General features: G+C 37.0%; 1 protein-coding gene across 25 annotated transcripts in view; it reads left to right on the top strand.

The window, feature by feature from the left end:
- LOC129745656 (plasma membrane calcium-transporting ATPase 1-like) overlaps positions 1–19,042 on the top strand; it is a 150,458-nt gene that overhangs the window by 117,983 nt on the left and 13,433 nt on the right. Inside the window, exon 6 of one of the 25 annotated variants that reach the window (XR_008737163.1) lies at positions 10,206–10,291. The exons of the other annotated variants lie outside the window; for them this stretch is intronic. The gene's annotated coding sequence lies outside the window, so the exon portion shown is untranslated. The remainder of the gene's footprint in view (positions 1–10,205; positions 10,292–19,042) is intronic. 25 annotated transcript variants of the gene reach the window in all.

Genomic DNA, 19,042 nt, shown 5'->3' with positions numbered 1-19,042 from the left:
GAGAGAAATATTTTAAGTGTTAACGGCGGATTTAATATCGCCTAAAAAACCTTTGTGCAATAACAAATGTATCTCAAATTTGTTTTAATAGTTTGAAAACTCAAGCAAACTTCCGTCACTAAATATAAAATTGGACAATTGAGTCGAAAATGGTAGTGCATAAAATGCAATTTAACTAAGATTCTGTCGATAGATTGAAAAATTTAATAATTTTGAAGCAACTCAAACAATATTTTATTCATACCAAAGTTTTCTAGAATTGTATTGGTTGAACGTGCTTCAAGAACGTCTAACTGAATAAGAATGTTATTGTAACTTTAGGGCTACTGAGTATTGGCTTATGTAAAATCTGAAAAATTAATGCTTATTCTGAAGAAAAAACGTATTCGAGAAAAATTGTGTATTGTGTTGCTTGTTTTGAGAAAAAAGACGTAGGTATTTGAAATATTTTTTGTGTCGAACTAATGAATTGTAATTGAGAATAAAGTTTGGATTATTCCAGTGTGATTCAGTGGATTTTGTAAAATTTTCCATGAAAAAAGCGGGACATTTTGAGAAAAAAGCGATCCAGCGTTCTCAATTTTATAGGGATAAGAAATGAAAAAATTCCTCAATCTGAATGCATGATTTTTATCATTTCCGGAACTTTTGCGACGTTAAATCCCGTCTAACTTCGAAAGACTCCCCAGATGTATTTTCCGTCAGTGTTTAGTGTTGGCTTCCTGTATCTGTGGATGCGGAGCTACTTCAGGTTGTCGTCTTCATGGGCAGCCTCTAGATTCAGAGATAATTTATAGAAATGAAACTCTGAAACAATTTTTAAATCAAAGACCTGAATGGACACCCAGTATTCGAAAGGGCTCTGATAAACGTACTGGGGAATGATTCGCGGTACTGCGGAATTAATCCAAAATCAGTTGTTTTCCCTAATGCTGGAAAAAATCTTTTGCAAAATATTGCTAACATGTGAGGAAATTAAACTTTGACAATGTTTTACTTTAAAATAAAAGTTCCACGCGGGACGCTTGCGACCCTTCAAACACTACCAAATAACAACTTATGACCGACTTGCCAAAAAAGTCTGATGAAAAATTGTTTCTACCATTGGTATAGACGGATTTAATAACGGGATTTTTACTTTGTTTATTGAGATGAGCGGAGCATACGTGAATTCCCAGCAAACATTTTTGTAGCTATATTCTTATGCTGTTTGTATATCTTCCATATACATTATGGAATGATCGTATAAAAGTTGGAAAAACTACCTACCAAAGTGCCAACCAATACATACATAAATTTTATTTCTTTCTAAAGCGACGAAAACTACACCAGTTTCGCGTTATCCGACACCTTGATCGTACCTATCGGAAGAATGCAAGAAAGCGCAAGATTTAGCTCTCATAGCCTATAACATCAATTATCAATTATCAAACGATTTTCGTTTGGTTTTTCTGTTTATTTCTGCTTTAAGCGTTTGCCTTTACGTTACGGCTCAAACTTTTATTTCTGACCACCAGATGTCGTTCCATAACATTTCTCAATGCATAAATTTTAATCGCAGAAATATTTCCCAGTGAGAAATATCCCAGTAATTACACCATGAGAAATATCCGTGTGCGTAAAGAGGGAGATATGTGAAAATACCTAAAATATAACTGTTTGATATTTTATTTATTTCTGAGTGTAGGGTATTCCGGGAAATATGCACCTGCTAAGGGAAATGACACTGTTTTAAAGAATTTTTTCTGCTGCTGTTGGCGACAAATTAAGTGAACCGATTCAATTTTCATCGCACGTTTTGCACTCAAACCCGATCAAAAGTTACAATTATTATGCATTCTTTTGATAATTTAGAACTAAGCAAAGGGGAAGATCGATACATCATTTTGATAATTGGTCTGTATTTATGGAAAATTGTAGAGAAAACTGTACAGAACGCACCAGTTAAGAACTAACGCCATTTACAGCGCTAAAAATTATGTATGAACCGAATTGAACGTTTACGAGGATTTTGGGATTTATTTTACGTCTTACTAGAGAGAAAAATAACGATAAAAACTCAATTGTGATGATATTTTTGTTGAAAACTCAATCAGTTAGAGAACATACCGTGGGGTAGAACGCCGAAATTAGTAGACAGAACGCATTATACCGGAAGGCTTGTCAGAAATACTTTGACGAAAACTCATTGGTTATTGCTAAACGTATCGAAAGTTTAGCTTTTTGAAATATACTTTTTGATATCCTTATAGGTAAAAGGCCTTCAAGTAGGCAACGAAATTCAATTTCTTGGCTGATATCGCGGCAAATATTGGTGCACCTTTAAAACTTGAAAAATGACGAGTTTGATATAATTATGCATTCTTATCGTAATTTGGAAGTCAGCAAATAAAGAGAATGTCATTTCACTTTGATTTTCGATTTTTCTCAAAAGTTAACATCATTCTAAATTTATATAAAACACGTGGTCTGGCACGCATTCTGTACCCATTTTGATATGATTGTTTTCAGTAAAAAATTGTGAAAATTACGGTAATATAAAAATATTTATAATCATCCGAAGGAGCATACGATTGGAAAAAAGAAAAGCTGAAATTTTATTAGACTGCGCTGTCTGGTTTGCCATAAAATCTTAAATATTATTCATGAAAAATTACAAGTTTCATGCAGATTCGGTTTATTCTACTGTTTCTAAGAAGTGAAGTCTTTTTTAAAGAAATTTTCACCTAAGAAATGATAGAAAAGCTTGTTCTTCGCAACAAAAATGAAGAAAAACATCTTTCGTAGCCATAAGTTGGCCTATTTTCGAAAAATAATAGCTTGGGCCATCGTATCCCTCTTGTGCGGCGTCGTGTACAGTTTTCCGCTACTTCAATATCTAGAATAAAACACGTTGTTTTGTTTACATTTTACCTCGAGAGGAGGGTGATTTTGATTGGATATTTAAAGTTTAATAAATTTTCAATTTAACAGAAAACACAAATTTTACAATAGTTTTTCATCAATTGATAATTTAAATATATTTTTTGAACAACCAATGAAGGCAATGATGAGGATGTCTTAAGCAATCACCTTGGCGTAAAATCCTGTGATGAAAAGCTAGCTTAAAATTTAATTTGATTGCTTTTCACTTTTAATTGAATATCATGTTTTTTTTTTAAATTTAATTACAAGTTATTGATTTTAAGAACACATTTGTGTAAAAAGAATTTCCTAAAAACTTCGCAAATCTTCAAAATCTTTCAAAATATAGTCGTTGGCGTTCTACCCGGAAGGGCATTTTGGGCAGAAGTACCCTAATCTCTGTTTAATAAAACATGCATTGCAGAGATAATCACGGCCAGGATAACCATGTGGTAACGCAAAAGATTTTGGAACATGGGAAGGAATAAAGGGTGTTCCCTACCAAACGCTTCATATGGATAACTTACACTAGTTTCTTTACATTGTGCATTAGGAAAATTATACAATATAAACGTTTGAAATAGTAGAAAAGGTTCGATCTCACCAAACAAGTCTTTGTTGTTTTCTACCAGAAAACTCTTCCTCTAGTCCGGACAGGCTGTCGTTTAGATTTCTTCTGCACTCCGATCCCCAACCAGGTTTCAGCATTCTGAAACAAAGCACAAACCACTCCGGGAACTTCCGCCAGTCACTTATTCAATCATTCACCCCTGTATAGTTCTAAATTTTGTCGAGTTAACTTTAATTTAGGTAATTTTTGGTAGACGAAAACAAAAACACGTGCGTCGCCAAAAAGTCATGGCTTACTCGTCGTGAATTATGCATTTGTTCCATTTTAGAACTAATTTGGGTAAATCAAGGAACTGAGCATTTCTGAGATAAAGGGGGTTATTCTGCGAGTAGAGTGACGTGACTAACGAAATTTCACTTCTTTATCCTGACTCCAGGAAATGTTTCAGAGAAGAAACGTTAGTATGAATGATCTCCAAAAATCGATCACAGGACATTTGAGCTGAAACTTCTAGCCTAGAGTGGTTTCTGGAGTCGGCACGATGATGTGAAATTTTGCACATCACGTTACGTGACTCTCAGAATAAGCCCCAAAATCTGGGATATTGTGAATTCAGGGAAAACCCCTGGCGATTGGTTCATATGCGATTTGACATCGGATTCCAGCTACCTACTCATATTTCTATGAAACAATCAATTTCGGTAAAGGTTTTCAGATAGATGTATTTTGGTCCATTATCGCAGTTTTTTTTGATGATGTAGTGATGTAGTAAATATGTTTTGATGAAATGAATTTAAAAATGAACAGAAAAAAATGAAACTTGTACAAATAATACATAATGGATGTAAGGCCAAATTCTGCTTCAATTTAGCTTAAAGATTTATTAAAATTATTGTCAAAAATAGGACAAACAATCAATTTGAGCACACGATAGTATTTTGAAAATTATCTGACAGTCAAATTTAAGTTCTCTTTCTTAAAATAATCTCAATGTAGTAATTTAGTATTGTAGTCTTAACTAGGGGCTAAATCGAAATGGTATATCGAGTCTTTTTACTCCAAGAATTGGAAAACCTTCTCAATAATTAAAATATGATAACTGCACTGAACTTTTTCAATCTTGAGATCGTCGTATCATGGTTGAAATCATCATCCTATTAACATTACAAAATATTTCAAAGCAGGTTTCCTATAAGAATTTGCTAATGCAATGTGTCACAAGACATCTCTCAATAAAGAAAATAATCTTGTAAAAATTCTACCTCAACGGGCCCGGACGGTATACCAGCAACTTTTTTGAAGCGTTTTATGCCACTTTTGCTGACTCCCATCAAATATATTTTTCAATCATCGCTGGATAACGCAATTTTTCCCTCACTGTGGAAGGAAGCTCATATGTTTCCTGTCCATAAAAAAGGGGACAAGAGAGATGTTAGCAACTACCGTGGGATATCAGCTCTATGCGCTATATCCAAACTCTTTGAACTGGTCGTTATGGATCCTGTTTTCTCGTTTTGCAAACCTTACATTTCCAACGACCAGCATGAATTCATGCCTAAACGATTCACAACTACCAACTTACTGAGCTTCACATCTTTCGTTCAAGACTGCTTTGCCAGGAAGACTCAAACTGACGCCATTTACACTGATCTCTCAGCTGCGTTCGACAAGGTGAACCATGATATTGCTATCGCAAAGCTCGGACGCTTAGGATTCTGTGGATCTCTACTGGATTGGTTCCGGAGTTATCTAACGGGACGGAAATTATCCGTTCGAACTGGTGAATCCTTTTCCAGGCAATTCCCTGCCCCCTCAGGAGTACCCCAAGGAAGCCATTTAGGACCGATAATTTTCGTAATCTACTTCAATGACGCACTCTCGCTCCTTGAAGGCACAAAACTTGCTTATGCTGATGACCTGAAACTTTTTCACGCCATAAACAACCAAGACGATATCGACTTTTTACAGCAGCAATTTTCCGTATTTGCTCACTGGTGCGACATTAACTGCCTGCCGTTGAACCGCAGCAAATGCTCGGTTATATCATTTTCCCGTAAGCGGCACACTCTTCGTGCGGAGTACATCCTTGGAAGCGAAACCATCACCCGAGTAGAACACATCAACGATCTAGGAGTCATCCTCGATCAACGGCTGGAGTTCAAGACTCACACTAACTATGTTGTTGACAAAGCTTCTAGAAACCTTGGATTACTGTTTCGCATGGCCAAAGACTTCAAAGACGTGTACTGCCTTAAAAGTCTTTATTGCTGCATAGTTCGTTCCATTCTCGAGTACGCATCTGCTGTTTGGTGCCCCGTCTATCAGAACGGAGCTTAACGAATCGAGGCTTTCCAGCGGCGCTTCCTGTGGTTTGCCCTACGTCACTTGAATTGGTACGATCCGTTTCGTCTGCCAAGCTACGAAAATCGTTGCCGCCTTATAGACTTGGACACGCGTCAAGTTCGTCACCCACCCGAGTGGATTTTAATTTTGATAAGTTATTTAGGATTAAGTTATCATTTGGATCAACATATGATCCGTTGATTTTTTATACAAATAAACAAATAAACAAATAACGAATGCTTCTTGGTATTTAAAAATCCTTATTAATAGAAGAATATTCAGTATTTCAATCCTACTTGACTTCGGAACATTGTTGCTAGAATTCGTCTCCTTAGTTTAGACAGCAACTTAAAAACGTTCCTCTAAGGTCAACAATTTGAAATTACATAATCATCAATTTGTCTTCAAGTTAGTTGGTATATTGTGGATCGCATTTCTCTCATAGGAAATAGAAAAAGCGTTATTGTGTAGAACAATCAGCGGCTGTTGGTTGGATTAAAAATTACAATTCAGTAATCTAGAATTTTGAACGAAAAACTTTTGAATGTGCAAATGTTATAGGTCAAACTGACCATCCAATTTTTTTTTTAATTTTTTGTTGATCTACGTTACAGGACATTTTTTTTGTATTTTTCTCAAACAGTTAATTTGAACAAGGTGTTGAACTTTTTAATCAAACATTAGTCTCACATGCCAATCGAATGATCGTATCATATCCTAATTCTTTAAATTAAGTTTGACGCATATGATTTTTGTAAGTCAAAATTGATTTTTAAACTTTCAGTTATTTTATACATGTTCCCATCCCATCTAGACTGGTAAAAGTAGAAATCAGTTCCATAGAAGGTATTCAATAGTTGACCAAGTACTGTGGACCACACATGTAGACTTTAAAAAAAAATCTAGAATCGTTCTTTTCAAAGTCATTGAATTTCTGAACTCTCTAGACTATAGCACTGCCTCGATAGGATTAGCCCATTTGTTTAGCTCATTCAACCAACAACGAAAAAAAAAAGAATCGTTCTAGTTTCTCCAGCACACGTTCCAAAACTGATTCGAGATGCCATGTTCTTGGGTTGTTTTTGATTTTCATTGGCCAAGCCAGCCAGCGTTCGTCGTCACCACTCAATACCTACAAAAAGCACGAACCAGTCGCGGAGTTTGCTTCCGGTTAGAAGTGATAAAAGCAAAATCGAAATGAAAAAATAAACGAAACCCACCGAGAAACCCTTCCCCCCCTCTCTCGAGGCTTCTCCTCAGTTTAGGCCTGAGTCACCACCGAAAGAGCATAAATAATGCCGGGAAAAGCTAGAAAAGTTCCCATTTGCCCATATTGTATCGCCTGGTTCGCGAAAAACCACCACCCACCCTCTGTGGCTCACACCGCCAGAAACTGCTGCTGCTGCTGCTACTGTCCGAATCGACTTCATCATCATTCACCACCCATTCACTTACTCACCCGCCCAGCCATCCATCTCTCTTTCTATTTCCGTAGAACTATACAGTAGAGAGATCTAGATCGTTTCTGGCGCTCATATCTAGAAAGCCCATATAGAAAATCATCCCCCCTTTCCACATTTTTTCCAGTTCGTGACTCTATACCCTAGTGCTAGTGTGCCTATAGTTACTAGTAGGAAGAAAAAAAAACCATCAAAAGCGATTTTTTTTCTTCATTTTCGTCCTGCCACATGCCTGGCTATGTTGTGCTCTCTTTAGCATTTTGCCTAAACATAGATTTGATTTTTTTTCTCCTTCTTTTGCACCCGTTGTTGGTTTGTTGGATAGTTCGATCGTTTGCAGCTGGATTTAATTTTTTGTTTTTTCGTTCTCTCTTCATATTCTTCAATATTTAGTATTCGCGTAGCGTAGCTCTTTTGGTTTTTCCATTTGACCTTCAGTTTGGCGGCGATTGAGCCGTTTATAGATTTCGCTATCAATTCTGGCGACATCCTCACACAGACATACACACATGTACACCCAAATATCCACTTAAAAAAAGAATAATGGTGTCCACAAAAGTCCACGGAAACGGTTTGTTCGGCGTTCACTTAACTTTAGTAGGTTTAATAAACTAAACTTAAATTTCATCCCTGATGTGGATTTTCATTACTTAATTTAAAAAAAATCACTTTGAAAATGATCTCGTAATCAACCAAATTCGCTCGTTTTCGTGGTTAATGTAAACCTTATTAACTTATCGTCAAGCTTTTGGAAATCACCACTTTTGTAAAACAAATACACTAGGTATTCCAATTTGCCTTCTCCCTTGGCCTGAGAAATTTAAAGTTAAATTTTTCATTTAATAATTTTTTTTCTATTTCAACATAAGTTTCTTGGTAAAAATATTATAAAAGTCCAGTAAACCCTTTTATATGAAGACCACGAACCTCTAAGATGCGTTATTCAAAAGTTATGACGATTTCAAACTGAATAATTTAATTTGATTTTCCATCTTTTCAAATGGCACCCCTGGCTCTGCACTGAATGTGGGGTAGGAGCCATTATACCTTGGAAACTAGCTGGCGTGTTTTTCCATATGCGTGTCATTCGATTGTCGTGAAAGTTAGTAGGTATGACAAGGGTTGCCAATTTTTTCTTTCAAATTGAAGAAACCTTGAATATAAAAATCAGGATAAATCAGGCTTAAAACAAAAGACTAATTGATGACTTTTTTTATGTCTGTTTTAAAATCATCATTTATCGATCATGGTGATATCATAAAAAATGGGATCTAGCTAGACCCCTTTTTATAGGTATCTATCAATTCAGCTCGATGATTTACTAAGCTATAATTCATTTGTGCGTCCGTTTGTATTTTGTTCACGCTTTTCATCCAAACTCGGCTTAACTAATTTAGTGAACTTTTACTTGACAGTTAACACATTTATTTCTGACAGTTCCGCAACAGGAAACGGAATGCTATAATTTTGACAGGAAAATTCAATTAGAGTACCATCGACGACAGTCCAAGGTTCCGGTAACTTCATTGACACCGATAGGGATTTTTTGAAGCTTGGATTTAAATCACACACTGTTCGTTTTTGAGAGCACTTTATTTTCACTTGGGATACAAACTGATTCTTGACGCATTAACTCTACCACACTTGGGAGATATATTTATACTGACTCTTCAAGGTGTGAGGCGCTCCTTTTATACATGAAACGAAGGTTCTAAAAACTACAGATTGAAAATCATCTTATTTCGAGAAATTGCATAAAAAGTATCGTTTAAAAGAAAGAAAAACTGATGCAAATTTTTAACTGAATAAAAAAAAATTGCTGAAGCTTTCATCATCTTCAAGTGAAGCATGAGTCACTTATTTTATCTTAACTTGTGAAGAAATTCATTTTATTGGTACAATTTTTTGGCAAATGGTTCAGTCACGCCACAGGGTGAAATGTACCGTTCGATCAAGTTCAGTGCATCACGAGAAGAAATGTATACACGATACTTCGCTGTAACTTTTTTGTTGGATCCTTTTCCAACATAACGAACACGCATCTGTTCGAGTGAGCTATTGGAATTGAGATTTTTAATCTACATAAGACGATTCAACATTACGAAAGCCTATAAACTGTGGATAGAGTGTTTTCAACTAGACGTCAGACAAGTTTATTCTGAAATCTTACTGTTCACATTTTAGACTTAAGATGGGTTTGATGAAATAATCAAATTTCAACAGGTCATTCAAACAAGCACGCAAAATAACATTGCAGTGAGAACTTGCTTACATAACATACGAACATAAAACGAAAATTTCGCAACAGAGTATCGCGTTTACTCTTCTCCTAGCGATACACTAAACTAAATCAATAGGTTAAATATATCTGAGCAAATGCGTAAAAGTTTTTCAAACCGTTTGAATGGAATTTAACACCAAAATGTTTATGTAATCAATTTCACGTTTATTTGAAAAGAATAATAATGAATGAAGGCTGGGAGTCCTTTGCTAGTTTTATCTGTTTTTAATGTAAATTGCTTGGAAATCCAACAAAGGTTCGTCCAACAAAAACATCCAGTGGTAGATCGTATTATTATGCCAAGATTAATCATACGTTTTCTGTGCACTTGATTATCATCCTTTCTGGTTTCCTCGCGTTCCGTACATCACCTCCTTCCCGTCGAGCCATCCTTTGTTAGTTGTGAAATTTCGAATGCAACACTTGCGAGTTCTCCATTCATTCATTGTAGATGATGCTATGATATGTCATTGTTATCGCAAAGCGCTTTTTAAGGAAGGCGAATCCCGAAATTACCCTGTTTAGTTCGAATTTTAGGTTGTCCCATTTAGCGTCTCGTCTGTAGTGAAACATATGTTCATTCCAAATCAAAAAAACAAAAACCGCCCCGTTCAAGCTCCTCACAATTTTTCTTTCTGTCTTCCAGATGACCAGTATTAGAGAGATTGGGGAGCTTACAAACGTTACAAACAAGATACACAAATATCTTTTTCCTGCTTCATTTTCGATACTGTAAGAATTGAATTTGCAATTCTCAAGGCACCTTATGTTTTAGAACTGGTAGTTTGGCAATGAAAATAAACAAAAAAAAAACTTTGCTGCTCGGATTCACCCGAACCCATCACCGGTTTTTTTTTCTCGAAACTCACCACAAAACAACCATTTCACCCCAACAAAAAGATCGAACATTATTGAGAGACTGTTTCGTTTAATCCAATAGTTGATGTTACTGTTTAATGTTGTTGTTAGATTAGTTCGTTTATCGAAAAAAAACTTACTCATTGGATTCATATCTTCATCCATCACCTTAAATAGACAATTCAACCAACATTTATTCCTAGAGTAAGTCCCTCGTTATGGGTGTAGAGTTGTGTTCTAGTTAGTGAAGTTATCAAAATATTAGATTATTTGGATCATTACAGTATCACTAGTTCGTTAGTCATCCCATCAAAAACGATTTTTCTTCCGATTCAACTTCAACAATTTTCGGTTCTCAGCATCATTTTTGTATAGCCTCAATGCATACCAGTTTTTTTCTAATTTTGTTTAAATTTTTTACGATTGTTTTTTCTCGTTACTGAATTGTTTATTCGTCCCCTTGTTTGTTTTGGAAATTTTCTTCCACCTTTCTGATGCATTTCAAAAATTTTGTTTGTTAAAATTTATGCTCGATCGCGCCCTGCTGTTTTTTTTTTCGATGATGAAATTCAACCTTATTGTGCATATATTTACTAGTTTTTGTTTATTTATTCTTAGCTGATTATTTTTTTAATACTGACAAATAACCCTGAAAAATAAAACAGACAAACAAATCGGATTTTATCCACATCTCCCCTAAAGAAATTGAAAGAAAAAAAATATTCTACGCCCTTCCCATCGAATTCGTACAGATAAAAATTGCATCCTCGGAGAACCAATTATGTGCTCTTCTGTTTTAGTGTGTAACCTATGTAAACACTTAACCTCAAAGAGCCCGAACCTAAAAAAAAACAAGCAGAAACAAACTGTATGAATGAACAACACTTCGAAACAAGAAAAACAAACTATACGAAAAAATAAACACAGTAAAGTGTGTAAAATCTGCACTCTAAACCAATTCGGAAAATGATGCAAATTTGAAGTTTCCTTATATTGTACCGCCGTTTCTGTAACACGCACATATTGTGTATATGGTTATTGGTTTCTTTTTTTTTTGTTCTGTTTTGCATTCCGTTGCGTTGCGTTGACTTTTTTGTTGTTGCTGCTTTTTTTGTATTGGTGTTACTATAACTGTTGTTGTTGTTGTTGTTGTTCCAAAGTTGTTTTGAAAATAGAAGTAATCCGAAATTAACGTTTCGAACAACAACCAAACTGTTCAACCACAACCACCTCCTCCATCCTCGTTTTCCCCCCACTTAACCCCGACGACACTACACAACCCCGACGACACAAGCACAGTGAAAATTATTTGTTTCGGCGATGATGGTTTTGTTTTGTGTTCTAGAGATAGTCATTTCTGGTTAAATAGTCTAGCTAGTTGTAACATTTGCCAAACCTGTCGCTTGTACGATTATGCGTTCTTAGATTGTAATACGATTTAATATTATGTTTCGAGATATAACTTATGCACTGGAAATTTAGCAAATCTGAAGAAATGCATTGAGTTTTTTTTCATTTATGGTTTGATTTGTATAGTCTTGTCTAAATGCTACTCATTGTGAACATAATAAAAGAAAACATAATACCTAAAATCATAAAAATATTTTTGGCTACAGTGCCACTTTCATGAAATAACGAGATATTAAGCTAGAATAGTTAATAAGATTTTAGACTGCAGTCATCAGTTGCATCACAAAACTGTACACATTGCAGAATTTAAATTGATAAGATGATATTTATTTTTCAGCGTTATGATACCAATAAGGGTATATAGTCTTTGTTACTGGCCCTTGCCCCTCAACGGCTTAGCTGAAGGGCTGAAGCTGTACAACTAAAAAGGAAGAAGAGGATTATACAAAAATAAAATTCTCAAACAATATCATCCAACAACTGCTTCCGATGTTTTGAACAGAAGTGTAATGTTTATGGCTGGTACAAAAAAAAAATTTGTTTATTCAAAAAAATTAAAGTATCTATCTTTTCGAAGTTCAATTTGTAAAAAAGAAGGTAAAAATACTCAGTTAAGATTCCGATCGACCTAGCCCAAATTGACGAGCTTTTCTTTTGACGCCTGCCATCAGATTTTGTAGAGTCACCTTATCCAATTTCTTCGCCGCAGAACGCCAGTTTGCTTTGATCGCTCTCGCTGCCAACAGTTTTTTGGGTCTTTTTATGGTTCTCCTTAGCTATCACCCAATATTTTTCGATTGGGCGAAGTTACGTTGTGTTGGGAAGGTTCCTATCCTTGGGCCCAACCTGAATGTTGTTAGCGGCATACCAATCCATGGCCTTTTTTCCATAATGGCAGGATGCCAAATTCGGCCGAAACAGCACAGACAAGTCATGTTTCTTCAGGAAAGGCAGCAAACGCTTTTGAAGAAACTCTTCCACGCAAACTTCCTCGTTGACGGTCCCGGTTGCAACGAAAATGTCGCTTTTCAAGCCACAAGTGCCACAGGTGTAAAAATTTGTTAGCTTAATGTGAATGAAAAGGGGGCCGGACATTCGGCCGAAGGCCGATAGGCCGAAAGATGTTAGGCCGAAGGTCGCTAGGCCGAATGGGTTGAAAGGCCGACGGATGTTCGGCCGAATAGGACAATAGGCCGAATGCGACATTAGGCCGAAGGTTATTTGGCCGAATATTATTTTGCCGAATGGTCATCAGGACGAATGGACGATAGGCCGAATGGTCATTAGGCCGAATGATCACTAGGCCGAATGGTTATTCGGCCGAAAGGTCACTAAGCCGAATGGTCATTCGGCCGAATGGTCATTTGGCCGAATGGTCATTAGGCCGAATGGTCATTAGGCCGAATAGTCATTAGGCCGAATGGTCACAAGGCCGAATGGTCGTTAGGCCGAATGGATGCTAGGCCGAAAGATCGCTAGGCCGAATGGTCATTTGGCCGAATGATCGTCGGACCGAATGGATGCTAGAAGGTCGTTAAGCCGAATAGCCACTAGGCTGAATGGTTGTTAGGCTGAATGGTCGTTGGACCGAATTTATGCTAGGACTAGAAGACATATTATCGCTTTCTTGCATGTCGGGCCGCTCAGTAGTTAGGCCGATCAGTAGTTAGGCCGATCAGTAGTTAGGCCGAATGGTCGTTAGGCCGAATAGTCATCAAGCCGAATGATCATCAGGCCTAATGGATTGCCTTGTGATCATTCGACCTATTGACCATTCGGCCTAATGAACATTCGGCCTAACAGCCATTCGGCCAAACGACCATTCGGCCTAACAGTCATTCGGTCTTACGACCTTTCGACCTAGCATGCGGACATGTGTAAAAGATTTCTTATTGACCTAGCAACCATTCATGACGATCATTCATCCTTATGGCCATTCGGCCTTACGACCTTTCGGCCTAGCATCCATTCGGCCTTACGACCATTCGGCCTTGCCACCATACGGCCTTGCGACCATTCGGCCTTGCGACCATTCGGCCTTGCGACCATTCGGCCTTGCGACCATTCGGCCTTGCGACCATTCGGCCTTACGATCATTCGGCCTTACGACCATTCGGCCTAATGACCATTCGGCCTAATGACCATTCGGCCTTACGACTATTCGGCCTAATGACCATTCGGCCTAATAACCATTCGGCTTTATGACCTTTCGGCTTAGTGATCATTCGGCCGAACATCCTTTCGGCCTAACAGCATTCGGCTGGATAAACGTCGGCCGAATAACCTATTCGGCCTAGTGGCTTTTTCGGCCAGATAGCCCATTCGGCCTAACGTCCATCGGCTGAATGACCTTCGGCTGAATGGCTTTCGGCCTCATGACTTTCGGCCGAATGACCCAGCCTCGAATGAAAATGTGCCACCTTCCGGTAGCAGCATAATACTTTTGTCTAGGAGGCTGTCCGTTGTAGACGATATTCCCGACTTAGTTTTTTGAGACATTTCGAAAGAAGAGGTTTGGATAGTGTTTTAAAACGCTAGCCACCCTTCTGTTCGTCACTGTGGCTTCCGGCTTTCGATTTCCTCCAGCGAAAAAATATCAGGTTGGCCTTGAATAACTTCATGATGATTGTGAATATTTTTGTTATATTCTATCATTCGCTCCGCAGTCAGTCATTTCACAAAGTCGTGACAGTATGAGAAAATGTGAATGGATTTCAAATGCTTAGTTTTTAAGTAAACTCTAAAGCAAATCACCAACATGTGGAATGAAGTTTAAAACAAAGCTACTAACGGGTGTTAAATAAAAAATGAGAATTTGTTCAATCACATATTATCAAATTGTTATTTTTTTTTTCATCGATTTCAGTATTTTTTATTAAAAACATAATGTATTTTCTTCAAAAAAATGTCAGTGAATGTTCGAGTAAGGGCCGTGGTCTGATGTTCGACGCAACTTTGTCGCGATGCTCTCACAAGAACGTTGTACGGCACTTACGTCCATTTTCCGGATACAATTCCGGATTCTTGTAGTCAGTTGCTTCGTGTCCTTGGCCCTCCAATTGTTTTTATACACTAGGGGACTGCGTGAGCCAAAGAAATCCTCTATTGGGCGGCACTGGGGCAAGTTTGTTGGGTTACGATCATTCGGCACGAACAGTATCTTTTTCTCCTCAAGGTACGCCAGCCAGCCAGAACGAATGACGTCCCGCGGTATTTTTTGGTCATCCACCGACACTGTGATTTAACCGTCTCAATCTGCTCCTCCGTGTACTCCGACGACCTCGTCTTCTTCCTGCAGACGATTCCTTCCATCTTGAGGGTAGGATGGATCAATACGTGGGAGCAGCCATATTTCCGACCGGCGTCACGCAGGCTGGTTGCGCCCTTGTTGTCAAACAGCTTCTTTAACGATGTCTTCCTTTGCTTCGTCATTATCGTCACCGGACGACCACTTCCGACCTTCCGCTCTACGTTCAGGAAACCCAGGATACGATATACCGTACTGACAGGTACATTTTCTTCCTTAAAATGTGCCACCGTGAACTTTTTTCCTTGCTGGAAATGCGTTTCGTAGAACCGTACAATGCGTTCGCGGAGCACGTGCTGTTTCGACGCCATCTTTGCTTCGACTAAATTCAAACTAGCAAAACCAAACACCCTACTATTTCTAGGGAGCCCGAAAAGCAATTTTCTTGAAGAAAGAAAATTTTACGCTCTTTATTTGAGTTACTGAAAGGTATTGAAAACATTCTCATTTTTTATTTAACACCCGTTAGACGTTCTGAAATGTCCTTGAGCCTTATCTTACAACATGCTCTCAGACGATTTCTGAATAATCCAAACAGAAAAACAGAATTTAAAAACTCTGAGTCTGTTTTTTCTGCATGGAACAACTTTTGTTTCAAATAGAAATATAAACGTCAAAACATCATTCATTTCAGCCAATGCTTCCAACAACAGCTAACTAACTAACTTCACTGACTTCAGCATTTTTATGACTGAGATTTTTTGGAGGATCATGATAACGAATTGGAAAATGAAAAAAACTTTGGATGGACTATCAGTCGAGATTGCTTTGTGGATGATCAGAGGAAATTAGGTTCGAAGTTAAAAGATACTGTGATTGAAAAATTATTTCACATTCATGCTAGCATGTCAACAGTTTTGAACACGGTTCTACACATACACCTACAAAACGAGGGGTGTTCCGTTTTTTATATGAATAGCAAAAAAGGCAAATTTAAGTTGACCACTTTTTGATCCAAACACTCTTTCATCATTGCAAAATGGCTTTTGTTTTTATCGTAGATTTTTGACAAGTTTTTTTCGGGGTAGGCCGTTTCGATGGCCTCAGAATAACGTATGTTTCACATTCACATATACTCTGAAATACTTTTTTACGGTCGCCATGAAAGTTCCCACGTGCAATCGAAACAAACGTAGGTATGGGTATAGCGCCGGAATATTAATTGGAGGAATATTAATTGGAGGTGATTAAAGATTATTCTTCAAGATTTCACGAAATTTATTCTGGTGTCTCAGACCTTTGATCGATGTCTTTTAAATAAATTGAAAATTTACAACAATTTTGCAATGTATAAGTTCAAAAATGCCTTTTCTATCAAAAGTTAATTATCATAAGATTGTATAACTTCCATTTTAACACATTGTAGTCCAAATACGAGCTATTTCGTTTCTCGCTTGCCACGTGATGATCACACTTAGAAATATGAAGAAACACTCTGAAATTCATCATGGAATGATGTTCTGCAAAATCGAACACAACAGTTTGTAATATCTAGCGTAACATTTCATAAGAACGAAACTAGCAATAAGCTCGAATCGAGAAAAACACGTTTGAAATTCGGAACATCTAATCAAATCCTATTTATAAAATTGACCACTTTTCGTTCAACAAATCAAAAACTGTGCATTGCATTATATTCACTTATTGTTCGATGGATATCAAGAACTTTAACTTTTTTCACTTAATGTAAGAGATTTTCGAGTTTCGTCCTTTTATTTCAGTTACGCCTGCAAGTTTCGCCCAATTGATCGGCCGTTTTTGTTTTGGTTTTGAAGTTAGGCCCTTTGGTCCTACACGCAAAAACTAATTAGGCCGTTTTGTCACACACGGTCAACTCAGTTACGCCTAGTGGCCCTACACGAATAGAAAAATTTACCCTATTTTGAATAGGCGTGACTTCAGGTTCCAACGAAAATGCATCAACATGGAGTTTCGCCCAATCGATTTTTATCAATTTTTTGAAAGTTTTAAGCGATTTTAAGATGAAACCGCGTTACCGCGTACATCCGGAATGACCGTTAACTAGATTTGTTTGCATTTGGCAGTTTCGCCCTTTTGAAATGTTACGCTAGATATATCAGATTTTTAGAATTTGGTCTCATAATAGCCAAAATAGTGGACTTTTAACATTCGGTGACTAAATATTATCGCGCTTTAAAGTCTTCGACAATTGGTATATATTTTATTCAAATAGGCTAGCTAAATTTTTAAGATTTTTCTCAAAAATCTACGATTGAATTTCGGTTAGCTCGTGACTCTTTTCAGGCGCATCGTTTAATAACTACGCTATAGACTGGTAAGAATCGGGACAAAAAAAAGTATCAAAGGCTCTAGGATTTGAAATGGGCAGTGCTGTATGAAAAAAATTTAAAATTTCTATGGAAATTCGTATGAAACATTTACTTTTTTGTTCAAAAAATTCAACAGTCTTACTGTACCACTGAACTCAGATTCTTCAAGCTGTATCTTATTGCTGAAGGTTCAAACAACAACTTAGTTCAAGACCGTGAATCTCTAAAATGCGACAACCAAAAGTTATGACGATTTCTAAATCAAATAATTATTCTTTTCCAATGGCACCCCTGCACTGAGCCATTATACATTGAAAACTAGCTGGCGTGTTTTCCCATATGCAGAAGTGTTTTCGTGTCATTGGCTGGATCGATTGTCGTAAAAGTTGATGTAACAGGAATTGTTTCTAATAAGTTACAAACCCTAGGAAAACCAAGGAAAAAGGGTGGGCAAGAGGAGGGGGGGGGGTTTAGTCCCATATAAAATCAACGTAAAATATTACACAAATCGACAATTTTCCACGTGATTTATATCAAATTTTGATCTAAATTGATTATTAAGGTGATTCGGGCCCAAGAATACAAAAGATCCAACCTAAGAAAGTTTCACAAAAAATACCAAAATCAAATTATGAAATTTCCTCTGAAATTCAAATCTGCAGTCGGTTTTGGCAGCAATTTACTGTTTGAGGTGTTTTTAGACTCAATAACCCAAAAACATAAATTTAACATAACAACATTTTAAAATGAAAATTTTACCCAATGCAAATTGACAAAAGTATTTGTAAAATGTTGAATAGCATAGATTCATTTCATATAAATAATTTAAAAATGATAAACGTTTATAAAGAGATCTGTTTTTGCCTCCTCTTACCCTTGTAATAAAACAACGGTTTTTGTGAAAAACGGTCCCAGAAAGTCGATTTTCGGCCAATATTTTTTTCTGGATAACACAAGATCTCGACGTTTCCTGAATTTCTTAGCCATTTGGCTTTAAATTTTGATTTTCCGAATTTCCTTTGGTTCCCCCTTTAGTGGTTTTTTAGTGTCATAACCAGAAACTTTCAGCGGTTTGAGACCAGGGACTGAGTTGAAGAGAAAAGAAACGCCAATGATCACGCAAGTTGTGTAGCCAATGATTAAAATGGTGGTAAATTCCCAAGTAACACCGATAGTTTCGTTAAACTCTTCAAGCCTCTTATAAAACCCAATCTTGGTCTCGAAGCCTGCTATAAAACTTCAAATGTTACTTGGGTTGTGTCTAATTTAGCGGGAAACGAGTAAATTTGAGTTGAAATTAGATAACCCAGTACTCAAAGATGAAGAAATATTGATCCTTACCATTCCAAATACAAAGAATTCTCTCTCTATTGCTATCTCCAGTTTGAGGCACTCCTAAATCGAGTCCAATTGAAATGAAATTTTTCACAGGTCAGTTTTTGGTCCAATCTACAAAATGTATATAATCGGTTTGCGACATTTGGCAAGACCCATTCGGCCGCCACCCTAATGAAGATGGCCTAAATCCTTTTGCTTTTTTACTAAATATTTTTCCAAAGGCACATTCACTTCAAAATATTCTTAGAACCTTTTAACTTAGGGTAGAAAAAAATTTAG

Source organism: Uranotaenia lowii, chromosome 2 (assembly GCF_029784155.1).
Source record: "Uranotaenia lowii strain MFRU-FL chromosome 2, ASM2978415v1, whole genome shotgun sequence".
Lineage (NCBI taxonomy): Eukaryota > Metazoa > Arthropoda > Insecta > Diptera > Culicidae > Uranotaenia > Uranotaenia lowii.
Note: the sequence above shows the minus strand (reverse complement) of the source record. Positions and strands in the feature narration are given on the sequence as shown.